Source organism: Pyxicephalus adspersus, chromosome 5 (assembly GCF_032062135.1).
Source record: "Pyxicephalus adspersus chromosome 5, UCB_Pads_2.0, whole genome shotgun sequence".
In the NCBI taxonomy this organism is placed as follows: Eukaryota; Metazoa; Chordata; class Amphibia; order Anura; family Pyxicephalidae; genus Pyxicephalus; species Pyxicephalus adspersus.
Window position 1 is genome coordinate 27,602,225 of NC_092862.1, and position 6,818 is coordinate 27,609,042.

At 37.5% G+C, this 6,818-nt stretch overlaps 1 protein-coding gene across 6 annotated transcripts in view; it reads right to left on the bottom strand.

The window, feature by feature from the left end:
• The window catches only part of RALYL (RALY RNA binding protein like), a 373,375-nt gene that overhangs the window by 184,275 nt on the left and 182,282 nt on the right, over positions 1-6,818 (bottom strand). Inside the window, exon 1 of one of the 6 annotated variants that reach the window (XM_072410989.1) lies at positions 2,482-2,606. The exons of the other annotated variants lie outside the window; for them this stretch is intronic. The gene's annotated coding sequence lies outside the window, so the exon portion shown is untranslated. Of the gene's footprint in view, positions 1-2,481; positions 2,607-6,818 lie in introns of those variants that run through there. 6 annotated transcript variants of the gene reach the window in all.

Genomic DNA, 6,818 nt, shown 5'->3' on the forward strand with positions numbered 1-6,818 from the left:
ATGTGCTGCACCCAATGAGCAGATTGTTTCCTAAATTCTATCCTGTCCTACCATAGGTTGCTAGGCCTATTTAACCCCCCTAGGTTGAGGTTAAGGTTGCTGGATCCTCAGTATGTTTTCTGCCATTCTAACAGTAATTTCTACCATGACTCTGCCTGTGATCGCTGCCTGCTCTGACCTAAGCCTTTTACCTGGCCTTGCCTTGACTCTGTGTTCCTGCATGCTAGCCATTCCTATGGAAGCCATCTGAACCCTGTAACCCCTGGTGGGCAGAGCCTGGGGGCTGTGACCTGTTGGTCTCCAAAGTAGTCCAGTGGCCACTAGGGTGAGCTGGTGAAGACCAGGGGCACTTAGAAATTGCCCCTCAGGTAACACCTTAAATTCTTCAATATTCAAGCAATTCACGTGGTTTCATAGGTCCTTTCACTTTTTTGACAGTTGTAGCGGGCAGTCCTTACTCCCAGACTGAGCAACATGTCCAGGGGTACTGTGATACCAGGACAGTGTGATGATGCAACCCTTAAGAACAGGGGTACCATTGCAACATGGCCTCATAGGCATAAGATCCTGTACATTATTTGGCAGAAGGGGGCTGGCACTGGATCACAGAATAGTGAGTCTGTCGGTAACAGCCAAAGAGAGGAGGTTTATGGATAAAACCTGGACATGACTTCAAATAATTCAGAAGCCCTATGCTGCCGAATTCACACAGCTGGATTATTATATTGTGAAACCACAGCCGCATGAATCCACACACCCAACAAAATAATTGGCAGTGTGGGGCAAAACAAATTGATTATAAACCACAATGCACTGCATGACCCTTAGTCATGATTACAGTAGCCAATAATGGGGACTTTGCAATCTCCCGGCGCCCTCAGTATAAAAGAGAAGGCTTGGAACATCCATAGTGTAGGTTGTGTGTGTACGTGCAGCAAAAGCATAGGGAATACAAAGGTGAAATAACTGCTTGAATATTTTTAGTGTTGTGAAAAGAGAGGACCTGTATCCTGAGTTTTCTGTAGATCTATGGCCAACATATCACCAATGATAGAAGACCTTTACCAGTAAACATGAGTACAAAGAAAAAATCATTTAACCTTAATTTTTCTTCTATTCTCATAAGGGATCCATGGGTACCCCAATGTGGATATTTCCTTGACACCCTGATACCTTGTATCTTTGTTTTTAAGCATCAAGAAATGATTATGTAAGTAATTAATTGACGCATCATAAATATTTCTTTCAACCTGTATTGTTTTGATACATGAGCTTTAATACAATGTTTCAAAGTTGTTTTTTAACCCTTTTTCTTATGTATTGATTAGTATTTACTTTTAATGCATCTACCATTATGATCTCAATAATCCCCTGCAGAAGCCAATCTGGAGCAACGCGTCGGGACATGAGAAAGCTCAATACTTTGAGATATATATATATATTTGTTTTGTCAACATTTTTGCTATGTTTGCATTTATATTTATAGACTAGGAGTGTTATGTTGGAAATAGGACTACCTAGACTCCATATATAATCAATACACACATAAAGATACTTTTAACATATGCTTTAAAAGCCTATCTATGAGGTTCCATGTCAGTTTAGAGCAGGATGATAATCTCTGATTGGATCACTAGAAAATACTAGTTTATGCTGGCATATATTAATTGCCACTGTGCTCATCATGTTTACAAGCATGGGCACAAAACATTACGCACTGAAATACTCTCAAACGTGGGAGGTGACCTTCTGAAAATTTCATCTGCAAAATACTGGGTCTCAGGAGCATGGAAACTGACCATGCCCATTTTGAACTGGCATAGTCAAGGAGGTTAGCTTCAAAATTTACACATGAAGATTGGGTGTAATATATAGATATATACATAACATCTAGCTGCCTGTGTCTATATACTGGAAAGGCACCAGTGCATCTCCTTCTTATCTAAACATTATAATACAGATGGCTGTGAAAACCCAGCATATCCAAAACCCAAAAGGTTTACCACACACTGGGCTGTGCACCTAACTGCTCCAATTCAGCCATATAGGTGTGATTGGAAATAATATTGTGCACACATTTGCACGTGGCTGCATTTTTTCCTTTGCAGTTGGAGTGATTTGCAGTGCGGTCCTTGGCTACCCTTGAGCGGCCAGCCAATGCGGTTGACTGTAAAAACTGCTCTGTGCATGTGCGGCTGTCCAGAACAGCTAACCATGCAGTTGTGGTCTTCATGTCTGAAAGTAACTAAATAGTAGCTGAAATTACATCAACATTCATCTTGGTCTGCCAAAGAGCCCATTCACACCAAAGCAGCAATGCATACCAATACAAGAATACACAAAAAGTCAATTATTTTCTTTGTGCAGTGGTGTGCTCTATGCGACAAGCTACATTTTCTGAGGAATTACAGTGCAATGCACCACAATGCAAGCCCTGCTGCCATTAAGCTGTGAAATAAAGTAAAAAAAATACAAACTGACCTGTGCTCCTGGGAAGGTGATATGACTGTTACAACAAGGGCACAGAATACTTTGGACAGCTAGGCTAAATATCCATTGGCTGGGGTTGTCATGAGAGGCCTAACCACCAGCCATTGAGAATGTGGGATATGTTTAACTAATGTTAATGTGACTAAGAAAGACAAATTAAGGTCAGGAACAGAGCTTTGTTATCCGGAAGTAACTGAACAAGGATCACTAGGTATTATTTTATTGAAAGCTAATAATTATGAAAATGACTTTGAATATTACATTAGCATCCTAAACCCCATATGAAATGTTGGTGTTTAAATCTAAAAAGAACTTTAGCCTCCTTCTGAAATTATTAGCTGACCGGCTGGGCCTGATTTAATAAAGCTCTTTAAGGGTGGAGAGGATACATTTTCATCCAGCAAACCTGGAATGAATTTCTTCAGAGTTATTTGGTATTAGCTAGCAAACTTTTGAATTCTGGACCGGATCCATTCCAGGTTTGCTGGATCACCCAGCTTCACTGATGAAAGTGTATACTCAAGCCTTGGAGAGCTTTAATAAATCAGACCAGCTGTATCTGATTTCAGTACTGCTAAATCACAGATCTGGAACATCCATGCAACAAGTTTGAAGTTGAGGTTGCAATTCCTTATCTATAACACTTGTTCTTTGTCAGGTATTAATAAGTATGGAAGCCAATGCATCAGCGTTTTCACAAAAAGAGCCCAATAATATGTCTTATAGTCTTCTAAGCCATCCATCAATAACTTGTTCACTGTATTCAGGGAAGTAAATATAGATAATGACATTCCATAAAACACTACTGAATTTCAGTTGCTCCAATCACCATATAAAAAGTGGGCACTACTTTAAAAATAGGACTTTGACATTCTAAAAAAACAAGTACAGGTTCCCAAAAATCCTACATAAAAAATCATTTTGAAGATCTGACTGTGTATGTGCATAGAAAAAATATTCGATCAAGCTCAATACGACTGTGTGAAAAGATCTTAAAGGATCATTTGCCAAAATCAATATCATGTTTTTTGTATGTGCAGCTGACAAAGACATTCAAATGTGGATCTCGTGTATTGTTACTGCACTCAGAGCAATGTATTAAAAAAATTATGCCAACCTGTCATGGCTAGGCTTTTGCAAGGGTCTAAGAATTGGACAGGTTTACTATGAAACTTTTACCTTGACTGTTTATTTGGCTTTATGTAATTTGCTGTATCCTGACACTTTGGCTTGCCTGTTGGGTCAGAAGGGGACCAGATGTTCAGGCGATTGCTGCCATGTCATCTGCCTTATCTCTGCTCTGGCAGGAGATGTTTTTGCCATGTCATGCTTGTCCCTTGTCATTTGCTGTTTAATGCTATATGTAATATCCCTAGAACAGGTGTCCCCTTTGGAGGATTTTCCTCACCTATTACTTGGATAATTCAAATGAGTCTGGTTATAAAGCTGACATTGAATCATTCCATTGTAAGAGAATCGCCCTGGTTCATGTGTTTGAATAACAGTAAATGAATCTCTACCATGGAATGTTTCAGTGAATCTCAGATTCACTGCTTTATAATTAGACCCAAAATATTAGATTTCCCCTAAAATTCTGTATTATTGACATTTGCCTCCTGGACAAAATAAATATAGATCTCTTCAGAAGAAATAGACAGCAATTAAACAAAACTTTCCCAACTTTATTTAAATCTTAAAGAAAATGTTTAGACTTTGCATACATTTTAAGTGGAATTAAAGTGAAAATAAAAAATAAAAACTGCAAGCAGACTGGTTCTATATTGCAGAAGAGAGAGGCTATGTCTCTTTTGCAATAAAATAAACTTACCTGCCAGTTTGAAATTATTTACCTAAATTCACCATTCCTTACTTCTTCAGCTCTGACATGCTCACCAGGTCCTCTTCTAGGTATGGATTCTTCACCATCTTGATTGGCCAAGTCAGAATTATTGTTACACTCAAACATGTGCTTTCATTTATTTATGGCAGCCAGACAGCTTTGCTAGAGTGCACATCAGCCCAGTATACAAGATTGCAAACAGGCAGGTACATTAGTTTTATTGCAGCAGAGACATAGTATGCCAGCAATAGAACTTGCCTACTTACATTTTCAATTTTTAGTTCTACTTTAAGTGTGCTGTGCATAATGTTGCATAGACCAATGAAAACACACTATTCTAGTCTTTCTCTCTGGGCATTACAATCTCAAATTTCCATTTAATTTTTTATCACTAATTGATAGTGACAAGATAGTTGGTATTATACACAAAGTGATCCTTGTCAGAGTTTGTCTGGAAAGCTGTACTCCAAGACCTGATCATCCACCCCATACAATAAAACCTTGCAAGCTGTTGATATCTGATTTGACACCACGGGTTTATTTTTTTCTGATATTTATCCATAAAACTCATTTTCTAATGGGGCTTGTCTTCAGGATCACCTAACCCAATCCACTTACTACCTTTTACATTGCCTAATTAAACAATCCACACAACTGGCTAGCCAGAAAGACAGATTTTATTAATCATTTGGTGCTAGTTATAGTATAATACTATGTGTATGGATATGAGCAAAATCAGCATAGGGAATGGCTGAGCAATTCGCTCATCAAATTCACAATGTCTTGGCTGCATTTTTAAATAAGCTTGTTGCTGTTTATAAAGCATTATTTTAACTAGAAGACAGTGATAAATGAGCTTTCTGCAGCATCGCAAGGATTGCATAGTAACGTTGACACTGGACACAGCACTAGAAAACAATTAAAACCAAATAAAATAGGATGATTAACAAAACTGGAGCTTTTACCCAAAACCTCCACACAACCCAAAAGAATTAAGCTGACTGGTCACCTCTAATCTCACTTTGCTGTAGCTTTCTTTGCCCCAATATTTTTAATTCTGTCCTTTTGAATTCCAGGCAAAAAGTAAATGCTCAGTTAAAATAAATCTTTGGTACCTGTTTTAGTATGTAATTAGAAAATGAAGGAGTAGATTTACCAATAGTATTGTTAATATTAATATTTGTGCTACCCCCAAATTATATATAAGAAAATAAATCTAGTCAAAAGAATGGACTTTTTGGCAGCCAAAAAGGCTACACCACTATTATAGCTAGCCAACGCTTTAGGCTCCCACCATATGCCTCAAACCCTGTTACAGAATGCTGCGGTTACTGCTTCAATACCTTTATTAGGACACCATACTTCAGCTCTAAATGTAATCTATGACCACTGTTGTTTCATTACTTTTATTAAGACACCATATCCCAGCTGTAATGTGATTTGTGACCGTTTGACTTGTCAAAATCTTTTGTTTGGATTTTCAACCAATTAGATAACCTTCAACTATTCAACCAGCCATCAAGATCATCTCTACTTATTCAACTGGTTATTTTTTGCCAACTATGTGAGCTTTAAAATGGACATCAATCTTCCACTAATACCAAAGTTTCCCCATGTTCCCAAGCCACTATGTTCCTATATGAGTTTCAAAAAAACCTGTCAGAAAGCCAAATAGGCGAAATGCAGCAGGATAAAGAGACAACCATTGTATATTTCTCCACAGTGTTACCAATTTATGTTTTTGTGGCTATATTATGTGGAAACAATTCATTTAATGGCCTGCCCTTGTACTGAACTTAAATATCAAGTAAAAACTTTTTTCTTGTCTGCGAAAAAGTCCCTTCTTTTGACTATATCCAAGCTGATAAAGTTAATAATAACTTTACTTATCAGGAAACTTCTGAATTTAAAGTGGAACTTACTTTAAAAAATAAAAAATTGCAAGCAAGCTGGTTCTTTTTTCCAGAAGGCACACATATTTAAAAAGTTCAAAACATCTGAATGATTGCCAGTTAGTTGCTGTTTTGCACTGTTTTGCAATGTCTCAAGCTTTGAATAGGTATAACTTTCCTATCTGATAACAGTCTTGGAAGCCATTTGTCCCTCATATACTTCCTCTGTGGTTCAGCTGTCTCTTGGCAGATGGTCAGTGCAACTGGACAGCTGCTATATTATATATTTCTCATAAGTAAGTAGCCAAGCAGATGCTTCATAACATGCAATTTGCTATAAAATAGATTACTGTTGTTATTAATATTAAGTCCACAGAGTGTTATATATTTATTTTTCATGTTGCTAAATGTGACACTTCACTATCTGATGTAGTTTACATCCTGCCAATATTGAGGTCCTCTGCATCATGGTGTTTGATACATTTAGCCTAGGATGACAGATAGATAGATAGATAGATAGATAGATAGATAGATAGATAGATAGATAGATAGATGTGGTGTTAAAAACCCAGGTCTGTACAAGAATGCATACAGGA